The 22,047-nt window shown below is 37.5% G+C and overlaps 1 protein-coding gene across 5 annotated transcripts in view; it reads left to right on the top strand.

Annotated features, from left to right (window-relative positions):
* The window catches only part of nr1i2 (nuclear receptor subfamily 1, group I, member 2), a 245,482-nt gene that overhangs the window by 162,324 nt on the left and 61,111 nt on the right, over positions 1 to 22,047 (top strand). Inside the window, exon 1 of one of the 5 annotated variants that reach the window (XM_051926214.1) lies at positions 15,057 to 15,136. The exons of the other annotated variants lie outside the window; for them this stretch is intronic. The gene's annotated coding sequence lies outside the window, so the exon portion shown is untranslated. Of the gene's footprint in view, positions 1 to 15,056; positions 15,137 to 22,047 lie in introns of those variants that run through there. 5 annotated transcript variants of the gene reach the window in all.

Consider the following 22,047-nt stretch of genomic DNA (forward strand, 5'->3'; position numbering starts at 1 on the left):
AATACCATTCAGCCATTCATTTTAAGGTGTAAACTCAGAGATATACATGTGGATGAGCCACAGTTTGTGAGGCTCAAGGACTGGATTTCTGATACTGATGTGAGCAACACTGGAGCACCACAAGGAACAGTCCTCTCTGCTTTTCTCTTCGCTTTGTATATCTCAGACTATATATATAACACCATGTTTTGTCACTTGCTGAAATTCTCTGATGATTCTGCGCTTATGGGGAGTATAGGAGCCAGGTGGGAAACTTTGTTTCTTGGTTTAAAGAGAATTGTCTGCATTTAACATCACCAAAACCAAGGAACTGGTTATTGACTTTCGCCACTTCAAAGAACCTCTATGTCCGGTCACTATTCAAGGAGTGGATATAAAGGTGGTCCACTCCTACAGATATTTGGGGGGCCACATGAATGACAGGTTGGACTGATCTCAGAACACAGAGGAACTATGTAAGAAAGGGCAGAGCAGGCTCTTTTTCCTTAGGTGATTGCATTCCTTTAATGTGGAAAGTGACATCCTTCACATCTTCTACAACACTGTGATGGCCAGTGTGATTTTCTATGCTAGAGGACACACTCTGGACCCCCTGGAGGTAGTAGCAAAGGAGAGAATTAAAACAAAACTGAACACCATTATGAACAATGCTGCAAATCGTTCTTTGACACACTAACACTGAGGACTTTCAGCCAACAAATTATTCAGCAGAAATTTGTTAAGAAAAGCTGCTGGGTGCTCCTTTATACAAACAGCAATACACCTGCATAATGCCTCACTGAGTCAGAACTTTTCTTTCTTTTGAATTTTCTTGCTATATAGTCATTCTGGTGTGTGTTCAGACCAAAGGGAGTATGTACATTTATTTATATACAGTACTTACCTTTCTACCTATTTATGTACAGTATTTATTAATTTAAAGAGCTTTTTAAAAGGCCAAATTTCCCCCCTGGGGACAAATAAAGTTCTATCTATCTATCTATCTATCTATCTATCTATCTATCTATCTATCTATCTATCTATCTATCTATCTATCTATCTATCTATCTATCTATCTATCTATCTATCTATCATTAGAAATGCAAATTATTTTTTGCTATTTTATTTTCATACCCTGGAATCCCTTAAAAGATAAAATCACACTAAACTGTTCCTGCCATGTATTTGTTATCATGTTGATTTAGTTCCGTATTTACATGAGAACTCCTCCCAGGAAGACCACTGCTAATAAACCCAATGACCCTAAGTGAACAGGAAACTTGTCCTCGCCTCAAGGAAAGTTGTACCAGGAATATATGGTAAAATTATTATTTACAGATCTTTTTTGTTGTCACAAACATGCCTCGAAACACAGAATTCATGTTTTCTTATATCCAAACTTTTGCTGTTTCATATTGCACTTATTTGGTAAGTTTTTCAGACTTTTGTTTTCCAGTTGCATCCCACACACTTAGACTTCCTTTTTAAACTGCCAGGGTGGGGGCAATATTTTAAAAATGTCTAGAAAATACTTGGAATTTAGAACACAATTTTGCATGTCAAATGTATATATAATATGTTTGTAAAGAAATAATTTAACTGAAATATTGACGTGAATGTATATAAAAACAGATAATATACCTTACATGTCTGTTAGGAAAACTAGTTGTGATTCATATGGTCAGTAACATTAAGCAAAATTATCAGTAAGGATTAATTGGAAATCTTATTACTTTTACTGACACCAAAAATAGTTAAGACTAATTAATTTCTGTAGATGATCATGTTATGATACATTCCTTCCTAGGGAGCACATAGGATGGCAGACTGTAGAGTGAAATATCAAGTAAGGGCCAAGCTTTGACCTTCTTCTGTACTTTAAGTGCATTTTAATGAAAGCTGAACTGACTAGTAAATTCCCTTGCTAATGAATAAATAAACACATTAGTGAATTGAACCATAATTACTGAGTTTATATTCCTCGTATGAAAACAGCTGTTAAGAGACCATTACAAGAGATAAATTCACAAGCAAATCTGTCTCAAATGGAAAGGTAGTGAGGTGGTTGACCATGGCCCATTCCTTTCTGTGGCCCACTATTGGCTAATCCCCCTAACTCTACAATTTCCAGTCCCTCTTCACACTCATACATAAAAATATAAATACATATTTGCAGTTAATATTGTAGTACTGCATGCTTAACAGCCGGGTGTGAGGATAGTTTCATTAGAATTTTTGGTAGGTAATGGCAGCATCTGTCAGATATCTTCGTCCCCCTATCATCGAAGAAAGCTTAAGAGAACTGTGAGTTAAAACTGTTAAGTATCAAGAGAAAATATTACCAAGTGTTAGTATTAGTTAGATCTGGCTTTGATTTTTTTTAATTTCATTTTCAATCCCGATTTTCGCTCATGCCCTTGGATCAGTCATTTGTTTACATCTGTCTTCCCATTAAGAGTATTTCTTGCTGATCTTTCTCTGTCCTCACAATAATTTTGGGCTGTTATCATGTTGCCCAGAATAGCTTCTGAAACCAGTATAGAGCTGCATTTTGCCTTCCACTACCAACTCAATGAATATTGCCTTATGTTTCTCTCCTTTAGGTAGTTTGTTGTCTTTAGTAGGATGGCTCGGTTTGCTGCACAGGTTGGAGACGGTGTGACTGCGGCAGGCTTGATGTTTAATAGGGTCCCTGTAGCTGGCATGGAAGCTACTTATTTGAATGACAGAACATCAACTTCTGCTGTTGGTGACTCATCTCTGGTACCATCCCCAGGCTGATGCAACGTTTCAGTGCTGTTACAATATTTTAGTGATACACAAAACTCCTATTTTTACTCAGGATGAACTATAAAGTTAACGGAAGAGCAGATGCTTTATTCAAAAGTACATCATCAGTTGCAACCTAAAAGTTATTGGAAAACAGATAAGGTGGCTTATCTTAAACTGCCGTGGAAAACACTAGTCGGTGAGAAAATGTCAAGATTAGGGACAAATTATTAGAGTGGGTCTGAAAAAAGAAAAACAAAGCAAAAGATCAAGGATGGAAATGTGGCGCTTAAAGGATCTTTTACAAGATTCTTTGTAAAAACCAGTAGCAAAGAAGAAAAGATACAAGTGATGATCTCTACGAGAAGGATGGTTTTGAGTCATCTGAAGGTATCAATAGTTTTAACAACATCTTCGGAGGGGCAGGATTGGCAATCCAGCCATCATAATAAACTTCACACTGTTCCAGTGTGGTGCTGAGGTGTCACCTGCTACACTCATGTCCCAATCCAGGTGGTTTGTTATGTGGTGGGTGCTGTAACATGCTATCGGCGTATGCTCCCAACCCCGAGTTCACAGGCCATATTAGTAACTATTTCATCACCCCAGCACTACTCTCTGCTGTCTTGACTGCACACAAGAATTCTGTGACTCCACTACAACACCCTCACACTTGCAACACCAATCCTGGCTTGCGACGTGAACTCAAATTGAGACGGCTCTGTGTGTAGGGTTCAGTAAAAGGCCTAATAACGATGAAATATGAAAATATTACTCCTAGTTTGTCATCAGTGACATTGGTTAAACTGTAGGAAGTTGGGGAATATGAGTGGGCACTATACTAAAAATGACATACTTTATGGTTATGCACATTTTAGAGAAATTAAGGCAGTTAAAGGCAGTTAACTGTATTAGATCTCCTGCACAGCTAGTCTATGAACTACCAGGGCCTAACCATACCAGAAAGCTAAAAGACAGTAGTCCTGTACAGATTAAGCTCGTATAACGTGGAGAACATTAGAAGGCTGTATTCCTTAGGTAATTTCATGTCTAACTGATTCTTTGTGGCATATAATTTTAAGTGTTGTAGGCTGAAGCAAGTGAACAATTAATACAATTTAAAGCTAAAATAATCCAAGTCTTTTAAATAGTGTGTTCTTTCAGACACTGCATAAATGTGTACTGTTTTTAAGCTATAGTTTAAATGTATTTTAGGTGGTGTGTTCCAGCAGAAGACTCGTTAGTCGCACTGAATTCTGTACATAAATTACTTTGAAACTGTATATTGGTGTGAGAAACTGAAAGAGTAAGAACATCGCCCACCCAACAAATTCACTTAAAATACCTATTTCATATCAATTAAAATAACAAAAGGAAAAGCAGATAACACTGAATGGGAGTTATTATCCTTTCTTGTTAATAAGAAAGGAAACCAGCTTTCACCTGCTTTCTGAGATGAAGAATTAAAAAGTTTTATTGCATATTGCATAATGACCATAAGTCAGGCATTTTAGATCTAAGTCGTAACTCATGCATAACAAAAATGAAACTGACAAGTGACCTAAAAAAAGGGGGGGGGGGGGGGGTATGATTTAGTAGTTATGGGTTCTCCAGGACTTGCTGGACCCAACTTTACATGGTGTGGTGTGGGGTATAATTTAGCTGCTGCTGGAGGGGCTCTCGATGGATATGTGCTTAAGTGATGTTTGAGTGGGAAGAGACCTTTAGAATATGGATGGAAGGAGGATTTTACAAGTTGCAACTGCAGGGCCCGCTTAATAGAAGCTATCAAAGTGTGGTCCCCAAGATAACTTTTAACGTTCACACTCCTTTAAGAACTTCTCCACTGTTAGGGTCATGGAAAATGTCTCTTGAACAAGCATTATGGAGCACTCTGTCAGACTTTCTTACAGATTCTTCCTGTCCCACTCCTCTTTCCTTGTAGCGATCTCTCTTTCTCTTTCCCTTTCTCTTTCTCTCTTTCTCTCTCAACATTTCCCTCATGTTGGACTTTATTTTTAATTTAGCTTGACATCTACCTTAGAGGTGAACCCTAAAAAAGGTAATGCTTCAATTACAAGTGGCCAATGATGCAGACCATTTCTACTGAATCAGTGCTGTCACTCGAGCTACTATTACACTTTCTTCATTGCTAAGGGGTTGTTATGGATTGCTGACTGAAATATACGATTTTGAAACACAAATGTATTACCACTGTATTTGAATATTAGTATTTTTGACCTAAATACCTATCGGAAAGTAAATGTGATATGTGTAGAATGAAATTTACACTAAGAAGCTACTGTTGACCAAGTGGTGGTCCACCATATCTTTGACTTTAAGAAATGGGTCCTCCTCCTGCAGCACTTTCAGAACCTCTGCTGTAGAAGCAGCACTGACTATGAATTCATGGCAAACCGTATCAGCAGTCTAATTCTGTAACCATGAACATGTGAGTGATATTCCCAATTAAATATCTATTAAGATCAATTTTTCATATTAATTTCTGTATATGTAATGTAGATCTGATTAAGACAAAATAATGTGAAAAGGCAACCCAAAAAAATGAAATTAAATAGATTTAGCCCACGCTTCAAGCTGTGTGGCCTCAATTAAGCTACTTCAGGAAATATTTTCAAGGCCTGTCCCTGCTTTACTGGCAGTTCTACATGGGTGGCTCAGGGCACCAAGTGCTTTCTAGTAACCATTTTAATTGGGTATGTTTGAAATTAGGAGTGACTTGTCATCATGTGGTGCTTTCATCATATTTGTTTATCTGTCCATTCATTCTAGACGTTTCTGCCCAAGGGAGAACACAGTCAACAGTAATACATACATAACAGCATTTAGTCATACTAGCCATTCCTTGTCTAGTGTTTAGTATCTCTGGACAGACCTTGTCCACTGATCCTGCCTTATGACCACCATTGTAGTCCCAGTAATTGAACCTCTTTTACTGAACATTTTTCATATGTCCACTCTTGAAAGTCTGATAAGCTTTTTTCAATGGACTTTGTATGTTCTCCTACCATTCGTTCTCCTTCTGATACTCTTGTTTTTCTAACATTTCTTAATTAGCCCATAGTGAGTGAGTTTGGGTGTATGAGCAAATGTGGCCTTCGATGGTCTGACTCATCCCATTTTCTGGAGTAGTTTCTGTCTCCCTTTATTTAAAACCATATGAACCTTTGGATGGCCAGTGTGCTGACCAGATGAAACTCAGTGTAATATCTGTCATTACTAGCAAGCCCGCGATTCTCAAAAGAATCACAAATCCAAGAATGGCAATGACTTTCTGTTCCCTCCGATACTTGGAGGGATGAAATATCATGGAGGGTGGGTGCGTCCTGGGAAAGTTCATTTAATTAAATAAATATATTTGTACTAAAGCGGTTTCTTTTTGGAGCTGTGACTCATCTGGTTCTGGTGTTTCAGAAGCGCGTTGTAGGCGCCTTCGTTTATTGTTTTTATCCATGCAGTCTCTTTTTTGTTTTTCTATGGCTGTGTTGTCAGCGAGAAGTCGTTTGCTGACGGCAGTGGATTCATGTGCTGAAGTGACCATGGCGGCAGATCCGGGCATGGAGGGCTAGATTACTAAACGAACGTGGTATATGCGGTGGTGTGGTGTTCGGGCGGCTGTACAACCTGGCATGCACGATTTACCTCAGGTTTAATTCACAGGTCGTAGCCATGGTAAAGTTTTCATTTAATTAAATAAACATATTTGTTCTAAAGCGGTTTCTTTGTGTGGGCGCCTTCGTTCATTGTTTTTATCCATACGGGCTCGTTTACAGGTCGTAGCCATACGGGCTTGTGTTTGTATTACTAATTGTTGAGCTCCTTCCATTTGGAGCCGTGACTCCTTTGCCTGTGCTGTGTCAGAAGCGCGTTGTGGGCACGCTCGTTCATTGTGTTTATCCATACGGGCTCGTTTTGTATTTCCGTTAGTTGAGCTCTTTCATTGTGGAGCCATGACGTGTTTGCTTCTGGTGTGTCTGAAGCGCGTCGTAGGAGCCTCCGTGTATTGTTTTTATCCATGCGGTCTCGTCTTTTTTGTTCTATGGCTGTGTCGTTAGGTAGAAGTCGTTTACTGTTAGGAAGCATACTCCATCTTACACACACTGACTGCTGGCACAGTGGATTAGAGCAGGTGTAGTTTACAGGTTGTGGTGTTTGGGCGCCACGCACTGACTCTGGGAACTACGGGCTCCGTTTTGTATTACAAATTGTTGAGCTCTTTCTATTTGGAGCCATGACTCCTTTGCCTCTGCTGACACAGACCGCTGGCACAGTGGAATAAAGCAAGTTTAGTTTACAGGTTGTGTTGTTTGGGCGCCACCTACTGACTGTGGGAAGCCGCTGCGTTTGACTCTGGGGTGCCACGGCGCAGTGCGCATGCGCTTTGGTGCGTCCGCCATGCATAAATTAAACTATCGTTTAGTAATATAGATACCTTAAATCAGTGGTCCTCAGGTTCAGTCCTAGGGGTCTGCTGTTGCTTTAGGTTTTCATCTCGACCAACTTCTGCTTTTAATTGTATCCCTATTTTTATTAAGCAAGCTGGTATTTCTTCCCAGTTTCTATCTTCTGGTATCATTCCCAAATTTACAGAGCTGGGTTTGTCTACTTTTTTTAGAATGTAATAAGTATTTATGTATGTTATGTGGATATAATGTAGTGTTTTTTTATAATGGTTTTAATGATTTTCATCGTCTTCAACATCATTATCTTCATTAAGATGTTCTGGTTACTTAATAATGAGCATGCTGCTGGTTATGACGTTAAGTAGTTGCAGCATTCAGTATTGTTTGTGCATTCTCCTTGTTGTTGTCATTTTTAGGATTCAATTAATTGGAATTGGAATTAATTAATGTATTTATTAATTAGTAAATTAAATGTTTTAGTTAATAAATTAATTAATTCATTAAGGTGGCACAGTGGGTAGCACTGCTGCCTCGCAGTTAGGAGACCAGGGTTCGCTTCCCAGGTCCTCCCTGTGTGGAGTTTGCATGTTCTCCCCGTGTCTGCGTGGGTTTCCTCCGGGTGCTCCGGTTTTCTTCCACAGTCCAAAGACATGCAGGTTAGGTGCATTGGCGATTCTAAATTGGCCCTAGTGTGTGCTTGGTGTGTGGATGTGTGTGTGTGTGCACACCCTGCGGTGGGCTGGCACCCTGCCCGGGGTTTGTTTCCTGCTTTGCGCCCTGTATTGGCTGGGATTGGCTCAAGCAGACCCCCGTGACCCTGTAGTTAGGATATAGCGGGTTAGATAATGGATGGATGGATGGATGACTACCTGATTGTGAAACTGGTTGGAACAAAAACCTGCTGAATGTCTGGACCTGAGCCCCCTAGGACTGAACTTGATCACCACTGTCTTAAAGTACAATGAAAGTCCTTGTGTTATAACCACAAAGGTCATTAAACAGAAGAGTGGTAATACATGTTAATAAATATGCAACAGCATCATATAATGAAAATCAAAATAAATCATCAATCGGTCAGTCACCATCGTGAGCAAAACTGTAACAATGGAGTCACGGTGAGGGCTGCCACTGCAGATTCACCACTGTTAATATCCGAATTCACATCTAGGCTAGCAGTCCAGACACTTTCAGGTTAGTAACAATGTTCAAATGCCAAGTCTGCCTTCCCTGCAGTGAACTGCTCTCTCATCGGGAAAAAACAGAATGCACCGTACTCTTGGGCCCATCCACTGTTTCTGTATGGTCATTATAAGGACTGCATAAGTCATACACATGTCAGCAGTTGGCAGTTGGTCGAGTTTGCCCAAGTGCTGTAATTTAAATTTACATTAGAACACTCTGAACAGTTTGGAAATTGATTTTTAGACCGTGCCGTGCACTCAAAAGTGTTTAGCTGTTTTCAACATGCTGTTCCTCAATGTATAATTCATCGATTTTTGCAATGTTTGGTAAATGTCGCTCATAGCTATTCAGATGCAAATATCTTAATTCATTTTCACATGTCTGTCCTCAGTCATTTCACCAGAAACATGCTGTGCCCTGCCTTGTACAGCAGGAGCTGAGAATTAACAAAACCTTTTCAAAGTGTTACTTGGTAAATGCTAAAGTAAAAATAGGTGTGACAAAAACCATCCTTATTTTCTCTATTGTGCATTTCTAGATCAGTTCAGGTGGTGCAAATATTATACAGTATTACCAGAATGACTGATCTATTGATTAGATTTTATATTTAGTTATTTGGCTGACACCTTTATCCAAGGTGACTTACAACATCTATGATACAACTGGTAACATTTCTTTTGATTTTCCAATTGGAGCACAGGCAGGTCAAGCGACTTGCTCATGGTCGCACAGTGTCAGTAGCGGGATTTGAACCCACAACCTCAGTCAAAAGCATTAACCACTACACCACACTGTAAATTTCTGTAATGTCACATAATAAAATAAAAGCCAGCCACTGCCTTAGTCACTCCCTTCAGAAATCTAAACAATTTGATCTTGTATGCATGCATCTATTGATGTCCTGTGCCTGCTTTGTCCAATTTAGGATTTTGATGCAGCAGGGCCTATTCCAGCAGTATTGGGTACAAGACTTGAACAAGGCCTGGATGAGCTGCCAATTCATTGTTTTTATCGTAACATATGCATGCTCAAAACTGTTTAGTCTTGGCCAGGATTATGGGGACCCCAGTATCATTGGATACAGGGTAGGACCCAACCGTGGACATGGCACCAGTCCATCACAGGGCATCTCCTATGTCATTTCTTAATCCCCGCCTTTTTAAAGTGAAAAGGCTCAGTTCCTTTAGCCTTTCCTTATACTTCATATCACACAGTTCTTGTATAAGACTAGTAGCTTGTTTTATGCTATATTCAGTCCTTTTAGATATTTCTTTGTAAAATAAAGACCAAAATATTACTGATGAATTCTAAGTGTGTTTCTAAGCTCACCTGATTTGTACTGCATGCACATTATGTTATGTAATCCAACATCTTATTAGCATTCTTTACCTTGTCCTCACCTCAACCTCAAACTTGTAGTATGGAGCTTGCAGGTTTTTTGTGTCTCTTCTGTCAGGACTGCTTCCAAATTTTGTGGAACATTGTCTGCATAACAAAAGTGCATCTTTGTTTGTCCAAAATTTCCAACATTGCGCAGCTTTCACTTACTTCATAGAACATAAAAGATACAATAAGCTATTTAGACCTACCTTTCATTAACTGTGTTTTTAATTTTAACAAAATCGGTGCTGTATTTGTTTCATACAAAACATAATGCATTTAATATATGAAATATCATATCCAGTTACAAATCTACTTAATCCAAGTCAGTGTCATGGGGCCCAGAGCCAGGATTGGGCACCAGTCTATCACAGGACATGCTAACACACACATTCCCACACTTACACTCATAATGAAACTAATGTGGAATCACCTATCAACCTATCATGTAAACAGTTTGGGGATAGGCGAGGAAAACCAGAGTACCTCAAACACAGGGAGAATGTGTGAACTTCACCCATTCATGTGGCACATTTCTACTCGGGATGTTAGATATACAGTATGAATGCACTGCACTAACCAATGTGTGGCCATGGTGTCCTGCATTAAATGTGCTATATAAGATTTATTTCTAGCGACATGCAAGTTCTTTAGGTCTTGTCCAGTGGTTAGAACTTTATGAAGTAAGTGAGCAGTTCCGAGAAGGGTGAACTTCTGTTTACCAAATCAAGCCGTGCCAAGTGTTCCAGTTATACCAGGAATCACATGTGTGAAATCTCAAGGTTTTTGTATTTGTTGAGTTTTTCTACCTATTTGACTGAGATGTTCACATCATCTTCTTCTTCTTTTTATTATTATTATTATTATTGTTAATAATATATTGTGTAAGGGTCCTATATTCCCCAATATGCTATTAGTCTACTTAGTCATTTTTTCTGAACTTCTAAAACACAAAACTGTGGTCCTGAGGTGCAAAAGACAGCAAAAACAAAACAGTCTAGTAGTCTTTAGTTAGTAATATTGCAAAATTCTACAGGTACCAGCTACAGCATAATCAGCTCCGGTGGTGCTCAGACTAGTTGAATAACTTGTTTAGCAAGACATGTTAATTCAGATGTGGAAATTGAACCTCCAACTTTGTGTTTTAAAGCCACAACTAGCAGGTCACACCACCCAAGTGAAATTAGCATTTTGAAATGAAAAGTGTTAACTAGCAAAACATGACTGTGATTAGGAAAATGTGATGAGATGTATTCCGTAATCTTGTTTTGAGAAGATGTATCTAAGTAAGTGTTATTGTCATTGTGAACAAAGTCTTTTTTAAATGTTTTTTATGCATATGCATAAATATTATGTACTAGCTGTATTACCCTGCTTCGGTTAGGAAAGTGCTAGTGCTTAATCGGATATCTCAGAATTACTATGTAACTAACTCACTGAAACATTCGTGCTCTTCATCAATTCTTGGTTTTCCTAGTGAATGGCTTTGGCTCTTTTTTGATGGTCACTGCAAAATACAATTTTAGAGGAAACTGCATTCTTTTGAATTGAAATGGCAAGGAGTGAATTTCAAATAGGAGAGAAGTAAGGATTATTAAACAGAAGAGAACAAGTAAAAAGAAATAATCTCATGAACTACAGTATATGCACATTTATCTACCTCACTCTTATTTGGCCATACAGACTTTAGTCCCCCTTGGAGATCAGAGCTCATTTAATTTAGCAGATGATATCATTGAGCGCTTGACAGGAGGAGGGTTGTGGGGGTTGTGGGAGGGGGACTGTGTATAGGGGTGGTGTCACCCTTACAGATTGGAGCACATTTATTTTATATGATATCGAGGAGTGGGGAGCTTGAGATCAGAACGTGTTGACATTAATTTATGAAATCAAAAAGCCCTTCAAGCCCTGATCCCTTCTCTTTTTCCTATGCAATACATTTCACCTTCTTCACTCCTTCCATCCTATTGTAAGTGCTGCTTTTCTGCCAGTGGCCTTTATTTGCACACGCGGGAAGCCCCACAACTGCGCACTTACCAGTGCTGTGCCGAGAAAACATTGTGGTGCATTAGAATAGTCCCCTTGCTGCAACATTATTATTGACAGATATCAATAAAAAAAAAAAAATTTTCTATAATGTCACTAAATTAAAAAAAATCCCCACTGCATTTTTAAGATTTTGGGGTATTTAGTTTTTCTATCGTAGGCAGTGTTTTGCCTCTAAATATTGACATATCAAAATGTCTTTTCTTAGTGGTCACCTATTGACCTAGATGTACCATCCTGCCAAATTACCTAAACAGGAAATAGTGTTATTGTTGATGAGTGAGTAAGTGAGTCCAGTTTGCATTTTATATATATAGTATAGTATAAGTGACATGACAGTCCCTGTCTTGCAGCCCAAAACATGAGGCTGAGTTTCAGTACTTTAGCAAAACCAGCTTTATTTTGCTTGGGACAGGAACAGCACTTTTACAGCACTACATACTGTAGATATCCTGTCTTCCACAGATGCAGTGATTGCGCTTTTCGGGATGCTCTTCATCCTGTTGGGGGGAGTCCCAAAAGAGTTTAGAAACCCTCATTCTATACATATACTGTATATATATACTGTATATATACAGTGGAACCTCAGTTTGCGAGTAACTTGGTTTCCGAGTGTTTTGCAAGACGAGCTAAAATTTTTAATAAATGTTGACTTGATAAACGAGCGAGGTCTTGCAATACGAGTAGTATGTATACGCTTTGTCTGCTGGGCGTCATGTGATCACAACTGAGCTGATGGTTCTTCTCTCTCTCTCTCGCTGCGGGATTATTGGCAATCGTCTCCTATTCTCCGTCTGAGTCGGCGTGCCTCACTCATATAGTCAACATCCGTATGAGCATATACTGTTTACTACAGCATTGTGACTACGTGTGTGTGTGTGTGTGTTTGTACTGTGACGTGCGTGCTGTGATGTGCGAGTCCCTGTCTTGCACCTCAAAACACGAAGCTGAGTCTCAGTACTTTAGCAACGCCAGCTTTATTCAGCTTGAAACAGCAACAGCACGGTTATTTATTGTAGCGGGATCTGCCACTCTCCTATACACAGACACAGCAGTCAGGCAGGGTCGTGGCCAAGTAGTACTGTGCCCTGCGCATTTATAATGTTCCTTGTTCCTTGTATCACCCATCGACGGCAGGCGCTTATAGCATGTCCGCGATCTTTTCGGATTCACTTTTATGGCGAACTGCTACAGCGCTGGGAGACTGCGATTGCTTTGGGATGCTCTTCCGGTAAAGTGCAGCTTAATTTGTTTTATGTATTTTTACTTTATATTTTGTATTAATCATTTTTATATGAATAGTTTCGGGTTGTGGAACGAATCATCTGAGTTTCCATTATTTCTTATGGGGAAATTCGCTTTGATACACGAGTGCTTTGGACTGCGAGCACGTTTCCGGAACGAATTATGCTCGCAAACCAAGGTTCAACTGTATATATATATATATATATATATATATATATATATATATATATATACATAGAGAGAGAGAGAGAGAGAGAGAGAGAAAGAGAGAGAGATGATTATCTATCTATCTATCTATCTATCTATCTATCTATCTATCTATCTATCTATCTATCTATCTATCTATCTATCTATCTATCTATCTATCTATCTGTGTATGCCATATGTCAGTGTGTGTGTGTGTATTTGCATCTTGTAGTCTCATGAACTGTACCCTCTTTCTTAAGCTTCTTGGCCCCAATTCTAGATTCTGTTCCTGTATTTAAATAATGTTCTTGTCTACTTTGTAGTGCTTTGATGTACATTCTTGCATGTCTTCTAAAAGGTCTGATTTATGTATTTGGCTGGTGTATTTATCCAAAGTGACTTACAGGATCACAACCATTTGTTTACATAAATCCTTGTTACAATTGGAGCATAGACAGGCTAAAAGATTTGCTCAGGGCCACAAAGCCAGTTTGAGTTGAAAATTGGAGTGTTAACCTTTGTTACTTTTGACAACGTTTTATAACTCAGACATTGCAAATTAGTTGAACTGGCTGTGTTAAAATTATAAACGTCCACCTAACTGCCACAGTCAAATGATCCCTTCTTCTGCTGACCAAGAGAGACCAGAAACAAGAAAAAATAATTATGAAGTAGTTGTTTAAAGATATCGAAGTAATCAGCAGTGGCCCAGCATGTGTAGATAATTTTGAAAAGCACAGGTAAAGACCTGCTGACTATGTAGTGTTTCAAATCCACTTTGACAAATTGGTCAGGTTTTCCCAAGTCCTGCACACACTAGTATAACTGGCCTCTTTTTGAAATGATTTATATCATAATTGTCAGAAATGTGCCATGTGTCTTTGGGAGAAATAGTTCACAATAAATGAGTATTTACTGTCCTCTATAGCTCCGGCGTTTTCATGTCACGTTTTTTTCTTTTCCTACCTTTTCCTGAGTGAAAATAAACTGTTTAAAAAATTGTTATTATATCTCTTATAGTATATATTTCTTATTATTCCAAATTAGTCAACACTGAATCAGAGAGAATATGACTGTCATTTCACTTCATTAACAAAAGCCAAATGAGACGATTAGATGGAGTAGTTATGAATACTGTAGAATAAAACCAGCAATGAAATGAGTTCCTTTAAGGATTTGATTATGCTAGGCCTTTAATTGATTCATTCTTGAATAACTCAATTTTCCATAAATGCTGTCTGTTCTCAGTTGTACCATTATGTCAGATTTATACCTGCACTTGGACCAGTCAATTAATTCACCATTTGTACTTGTACATCTTTGGCTAGAAAAGAATTTCTTATGTCCTGGTGTTTGCAGCACATAATTATTCCCGGTCTAGATTTCCTGAATTTTTCTCACTGATTTAAGCAAACAAATATAGATAAATTATTAAAGCGGCTTTGAAAGATGAGATGTGATATTTGCAGGGCACAGTTCTATATAGGTGTTCTTGTTTATGCTAAGCCAATTGCAGCAATGCCAGATCACTGTCTGAATATCATATGTCATGAAGAGATGGACACACACTCCTGAAAAAAAGCCCTAATGATAAATATATGCATTGCATAGGTTTGCTTTCATACACAGCATCCACTGCACAAGCAGCACTACATAGACAATGGATATAATAGGACACTTCAGGAAGCCTTGGTAACAAAACCTGCCCCCTGAATTAGTTTACTTCATTAAAAGAAAAGAAAATCATATTATTATTTTAAACCCCTTTCCTTCTGGCTCCATGGCAACATGCAGATCCACTCCCACATTTTTTTTTTAAAAAAGCAACAGTTTTCTCCAACACAGAACCAGAAGGACAGGACTTCAGAAGCTGTGTCTAGTGACGTGATCATTTGGCCTTTAGATGACAAGTCACAGGCAGAGGGGTGAGTGGGAAAGCCTATTTATTAATTATACAGAAATCTGTTGCTTTGAATTAGCTGCCTCTGTGATTTAGTTGCAAAGAATGTTCATCTCCCCACTGTTTTCTTTTAAGTAGAAAATATGCTGCCTAGTTGAACGACTAAATATGTTTGAACAGTACTGAAGCTTCAGTTCATATCTGCATGGGTTTGAGTGGCATTTTGCATGCTTTTATCTTGTGCTGGTACAGGTTCAGATTAGTTTTGTGGAATGTTTATTTGAAAATAAAAAATTGAAGAAGAACATTGAGTGCAAAGTTTTTTGTTTTTTTTTTAAATCTGTCAAATGAAATTATAAATTGTTAGCAAAGGCAACGTTAAGGTGCTGAATAAGAATACTACTTAGTGATTCATTTATAAAGCCAGACAATATCAAAGATGCTTGAGGCTATTTTTGAAAGATTTTTAATTATTTCAAAATTGCACCTTCTTTTAAACAATACAAGTCAATGAGTTCTAAAGGTAAATAATGAAATCTACTGAAGAGAAAAATAAATTACATCTTATAATGTATTGTGTGTGCGTATTAAAGTGTGAATGTGATGGTATTATAGTATGTGTGTATATGTTTGTTTGTTTGTGTGTATGTATATATACGTACATACAGTACACAAATATATAAATGCACATATAGTGCTGACTTGGCAAGTAGGTGCCTGGGTAAGAATGAGTAGGAGGCAGAGAGAAAATAGTAAACAGATTCTGAATCATCCATATGTTAAAAGGAGGACTCTTAGCATTTGCAAACATAGGTCAGCAATCACGAGTGAGAGGCTCATACAACATCTCATGTTCTCATGGGGAGCATTGAAAATGAGCAGGCAACAACAGGACTGTTACCTGACCTAGACGTTACTCTGCACTGGAAATATCTATTCCATGTGTACTAATTCATCAAAAAGGGATCAGCCTCTAAAGGGAGCTCTGTAAATCAGACTACATGACGTTCTGGAGGCATTAGTAACCATGGGAGTGGGTCTGGAGATTACCCTAGAAGTCCGTCTATGGAGTGGTTAAACTTAGAGTCAGAAGGTGACTTGGGCAAAGGCTTCTTTCTGGAAGGGAGACAGTGTGGCCAGAATAGGTGATATTGGAAGTGAGTATGGCACAGTGTGTGTTAGTGCTTGTATGCTGTATTTTGGAAGGTGATTATGTGAATCAGGCACCCCAACAGGGAGATAGGGCCCAAAACTGTACAATACGGCTCAGGCTAGAATGTTGGGACTGGTCGTTATGTTGTGTTCTCCCACTCCTTTTTATGTCTGTGTCTATATTTGCATATTAAAATGCCTACAGTATGTGACGGTGTTAAGCAATGTTTGTGTATGTGTATACGCTGAAATAAAGAGAAAACAAAAGGATGATGATGAAAAGCTGGGGCACAGCTGGTATCCGATTTAATACAGCAAAGTATAAGAGGGGAAAAAAGTCAAAATAACAAAAAGGGAATCATGGACACCTCTTCCTAGGATTTCTTTCTTGGTCTTGCGGAGCTTCATTGTCTCTTGAATCTGTTTCGCAAATAAACACCAATTTCTAGCAGTTTGGCTCTTTAAATAGCCCATGGGGCAGAAGCGACGGCACTGCCAGAGCTAACTTGAAAGTGAAGTCAGCAGGCTTTGTCGTCCAGGCTGCAGGTATGCCCAATTTGTATGTGTGCAGCAGAACAGTACACATTGGGAAGAAATCCGTAGATGGCCTGGCATACTTTATACTGCTTTTGCTTCGATTTGGACTGCAGCAGGACGGCATGGAAATTGTAGTGGGAGCGGGCAGTCCTGTCAGTTTCCTCTGGGGTAGCTGGAGGGAGTACTTGAGGGACAGCTTCCCTGCTGTCATCCATATGACACTGCTTCTGGGCCACACTTTTAAAGTACTCTAGAGCAGGGGTAGGCAACGTCAGTCCTGGAGTGCCACAGTATGTGCAGGTTTTTGTTCCAACCCAGTTCCTTAACGAGAACTCAATTATTGCTGATGAAGCACATATTGCTTAAGTGACATTTTAATGCTTCATTTTAGTGGTCTCGCTTGTTAAGGTTCTCCAACCTTAATTGCTTATTTCAATCTTAAACTGCTGCATTCAGTGTTTTAATTGCTCCTTATTAGCAATAAGATGTAAAAGACAAAGCAGCCAGCAGTTCTCCAGCTAGCTTTTTTCCAATTACATCTGTGTGTGTTCATCATGCACGGTTTGATTTAATAAAACACTTAATAGAAAAAATGTGACAGACTGAAAATGATCTGTTTTAGGCTTCAAATCATTTGGATGATATCCTTGGAAAGGAAAAAAATCTACGATATAAAAGCCTTACATTGCACAGACTAACAAGCCATAAAATTAAATAAGGTCTGAGATTGGCAATGATTGGTTTCTAATTAAGCAATTGGGTTGAATGAAAACCTGTAGCCACTGCGGCTCACCAGGACCGACATTGCCTACCCCTGTTTTACATCTTATTGCTAATAAGGAGCAATTAAAACACTGAATGCAGCAGTTTAAGATTGAAATAAGCAATTAAGGTTGGAGAACCTTAACAAGCGAGACCACTAAAATGAAGCATTAAAATGTCACTTAAGCAATATGTGCTTCATCAGCAATAATTGAGTTCTCGTTAAGGAACTGGGTTGGAACAAAAACCTGCACATACTGTGGCACTCCAGGACCGACGTTGCCTACCCCTGCTCTAGAGTCCACTTTTAAAACACACCTTTCCTCCTCGGTTTGTCCTTCCTACACTCCCAAATCCAATCTTTCCAAGGTTTGAACTGGGACCAAAGGAAGAGAAGAAAAAGGTCTCAGTACTAGAGTTTGTACTCTGGCATAATTCAAATGATAAAAAGATATTTCTTTGAAATAGAGACATCATTTTATCAGTTGTGCAAGAAGCCCTGTACCATCACAATGTATTTATATAACTATACTGTGTGTGTAGCCAAAGACTTTTATATAACACCTTATATACTTGTGTGTGTTTGTAAACAGTACAGTGTATGCTGTTAGATAGTGTTAGTGGTGATGGCTAATATTATAAATTTACTATCCGCATTACCTCTGACCATTTAATTCAATTCATTCCAACATAATTATTTAGGGATTCTTAACACTAAAAGGCTGTCCCTATTCTTTCTTTTACAATATTTTCTTTCTTTCTTTTTTCCTTTCTTTCTTTCTTTCTTTCTTTCTTTCTTTCTTTTTTCCTTTCTTTCTTTCTTTCTTTCTTTCTCTTTCTTTCTTTCTTTCTTTTTTCCTTTCTTTCTTTCTTTCTTTCTTTTTTTCCTTTCTTTCTCTTTTTTCCTTTCTTTCTTTCTTTCTTTCTTTTTTCCTTTCTCTTTTTCTTTCTTTCTTTCTTTCTTTCTTTCTTTCTTTCTTTCTTTCTTTCTTTCTTTCTTTTTTCCTTTCTTTCTCTTTCTTTCTTTCTTTCTTTCTTTCTTTCTTTTTTCCTTTCTTTCTTTCTTTCTTTCTTTCTTTTTTCCTTTCTTTCTTTCTTTCTTTTTTCCTTTCTTTCTCTTTTTCTTTCTTTCTTTCTTTCTTTCTTTCTTTTTTCCTTTCTTTCTCTTTCTTTCTTTCTTTCTTTCTTTCTTTCTCTCTTTCTTTTTCTCTTTCTTTCTTTCTCTTTCTTTCTTTCTTTCTCTTTCTTTCTTTCTCTTTCTTTTTCTTTCTCTTTCTTTCTTTCTCTTTCTTTCTTTCTCTTTCTTTCTCTTTCTTTCTTTCTCTTTCTTTCTTTCTCTTTCTTTCTCTTTCTTTCTTTCTTTTTTCCTTTCTTTCTTTCTTTCTTTTTTCCTTTCTTTCTCTTTTTTCCTTTCTTTCTTTCTTTCTTTTTTCCTTTCTTTCTTTCTTTCTTTCTTTCTTTCTTTCTTTCCTCTTTCTTTCTTTCCTCTTTCTTTCTTTCTTTCTTTCTCTTTCTTTCTTTCTCTCTTTCTTTCTTTCTCTTTCTTTCTCTTTCTTTCTTTCTCTTTCTTTCTTTCTCTTTTTTCCTTTCTTTCTTTTGTTTTTCCTTTCTTTCTCTTTTTTCCTTTCTTTCTTTCTTTCTTTTTTCCTTTCTTTCTCTTTTTTCCTTTCTTTCTTTCTTTCTTTTTTCCTTTCTTTCTCTTTTTCTTTCTTTCTTTCTTTCTCTTTCTTTCTTTTTTCCTTTCTTTCTCTTTCTTTCTTTCTTTCTTTCTTTCTTTCTCTTTCTTTCTTTCTTTCTTTCTTTCTTTTTTCCTTTCTTTCTCTTTTTTCCTTTCTTTCTTTCTTTCTTTTTTCCTTTCTTTCTCTTTTTCTTTCTTTCTTTCTTTCTTTCTTTCTTTCTTTCTTTCTTTCTCTTTCTTTCTTTTTTCCTTTCTTTCTTTCTTTTTTCCTTTCTTTCTTTCTTTCTTTCTCTTTTTCTTTCTTTCTTTCTCTTTCTTTCTTTCTCTTTCTTTCTTGTTACACATTATTAATGTAATTTAATTACATTTTTAAGTGTATTATTATTATTATTATTACACATTGGCAAAACAAAAGAAGATTGTTGTCTGAAGTTTGGAGTGAAAATAAAATATGCATGAAACAGTGTACTTTATTTGCAATTTTTTCATTAAAAAATTGACTTGCACACCTCTTGCCATGGAAATAAGTAACTCTGAGTCTGTGCTGCCAGGTCAGAATAAAGGTGGGTGTCTCAGCTGTCCACAAGACCACCTTCATGAAATCCTATCATGTGAATTATGAAAACAAAGAGAAATGATTTACAAACATTTATGTTAGGTAGAATGTGGTCTTGTGGCTTTGGAACCCCTGCAGATTTTGTTTTTTTCTCCAGCCTAACTGGAGTTTTTCATTTGTTTTTACTGTCCTCCTGGCCATCTGACCTTACCTTTTGCCTTTGCTACTTATTCTTTAATATTATTGCTTAATCTTATTTGTTTTTCATTTCATGTAACTTTCTTTTTGGTGTCTTGCCAAAGCACTTTGAGCTACATTGCCTGTATGAAAATGTGCTATAGAAATAAATGTTGTTGTCAGACATAAGTGTGCTTTTGTCATGCCTGAATGAATTGTCAACTGCGTGACACAAGTTTCTCATTCTTTGATGAACAGTCAGCTTTTGTGTCAATCCATTTTCTAATTTTGGCCAACCTTTTATGAGCTTGTCAATTTAATAGAACTCTTTTTTTTGTTTCAGTGTCACAGTACTTGCCTATATATTAGCTAATATGCAGTTTGCACCAATATGTGCTGGTCTTTCTATAAATGTGTTTACAGTCATCGATGATCTCTTTAATCAGAGCATTTCCTCTAAGTAGACTCTTCAAGTGCACAGTGATTTATTTGTTAACTGGCCAAATTGTGAAGGCACAAGCATTCATGCACTATGATTTATGATAAAAGTATATCTGCTCTTAGACCACAAAGTTGTTGACGATAGCTGGCTCTGCCCTTTTCAAAACCAAATTGCTGAAAATATGATATCTACAAAAATAAGAACAAAGTATGACTGATACTAATTCAAACAATAAAGACTGTAACTCCCTGCAACCTAATTGCAATAAGCTGGGTGAATGGATTTGTATAATTTAGAGAGTTGGTAGCATTTGCTTCTGTAACAGGGCTCTCAGGGGAATTCAGCCTGTCACAACACAAGTACCTGCAGTCAAGTCCCCAAGCAGTCAATTTAACCAAATGGGCAGCCCTGATTTGGTTTGTCTTTTCACTTACATTACAGAGGAAAGGACAGAATTTTGAGTCCCAAAGTTGAAGTAACTTACAGACAGGACATTGGTAGTATGAAACACACCACTGTTAAATTATTGGTGTGACCTGATTTGTCAGGATAGAGACAAGACAAGTACTTTGTCATGGTGGGTGACGTTTAACACGAGTGGTGGGGGTACAACAAGCCTCAAGAGAAATGGGTCGGTTAACTTGAGCACTCAGAGTTAAAAGCCTGATTAGTCACTTTGAGCAAAAGGAGGTATCAGCTGGATAAGGCCGCTGTTTTTCACTCCTCTTTGTACAGAGCCCAGGTTCATGTACTTGTACACACCAGGGGTGGTCTTTTCCTAGTGGGCAAACACTTGCTACTGTGTCTTGTTCCCCTGAAGTGCTTAGATGTCTGATTTGTAAAGTGCCTTGTGGTAGTTGTGTTGTGAACATACACAAAAGAAATAATTTTTATCAGTTTTATGGTGAACAATTTAAAATTTCTAAACAGACAGCTGGATTGATACATTATGACTACTTTTTCTTTTAGTGTTTAAACACAGTATGTCTGCTTGTGTGCCTTTTTATGCTAACTGCAAATGAATATATATGAACTAAGACTTAAGAAAGGGAAACTATAATTTAGAAAATATTTAGTAAATAAGTAAAGTATTAATTCCAAAGGGAAAAATTGGTGTCAAATCTTAGCTCTCTGAAGATATCTGTAGGGGCCATGTTTAAAGGAATATGCCAACCAAAATATTTTTCTATGTTGCCTTACTCTGTGTATTTTGTAGTTATGACTGAGAAAAAATGTAATCTTGTGTTTTCATAGAGAACGCAGATAAATGTTTGATTTAATTCAAGCCAATGGTGACTAATGCTGTACAATAGCAAACAATATGAACACAGTATATATTTTCTCTTATGATTTCTTATCAAAGGCCATAAGTTGTCTGAGCTATGGAATTTCCTCTACACATACTTATGACAATATTCTTTCTTTTATTCAGGGCATCACACTTATTTGATTTTTTTATTGATCATAACCTGATTCCTGCAGTCAGGTCTTGTCATTATGATGCCATTGATATTTCTGATCGCACTCCTCTTGTCCTACTGCTTACCATTTCAAATCGTTTTCACTTGTAACTGGTTACCTAGCATTATTTATTAACTAATTAATTACTTTACTTGAAATTTATTACATTTA

The sequence above is a fragment of the Erpetoichthys calabaricus genome, chromosome 4, assembly GCF_900747795.2.
Source record: "Erpetoichthys calabaricus chromosome 4, fErpCal1.3, whole genome shotgun sequence".
In the NCBI taxonomy this organism is placed as follows: domain Eukaryota; kingdom Metazoa; phylum Chordata; class Cladistia; order Polypteriformes; family Polypteridae; genus Erpetoichthys; species Erpetoichthys calabaricus.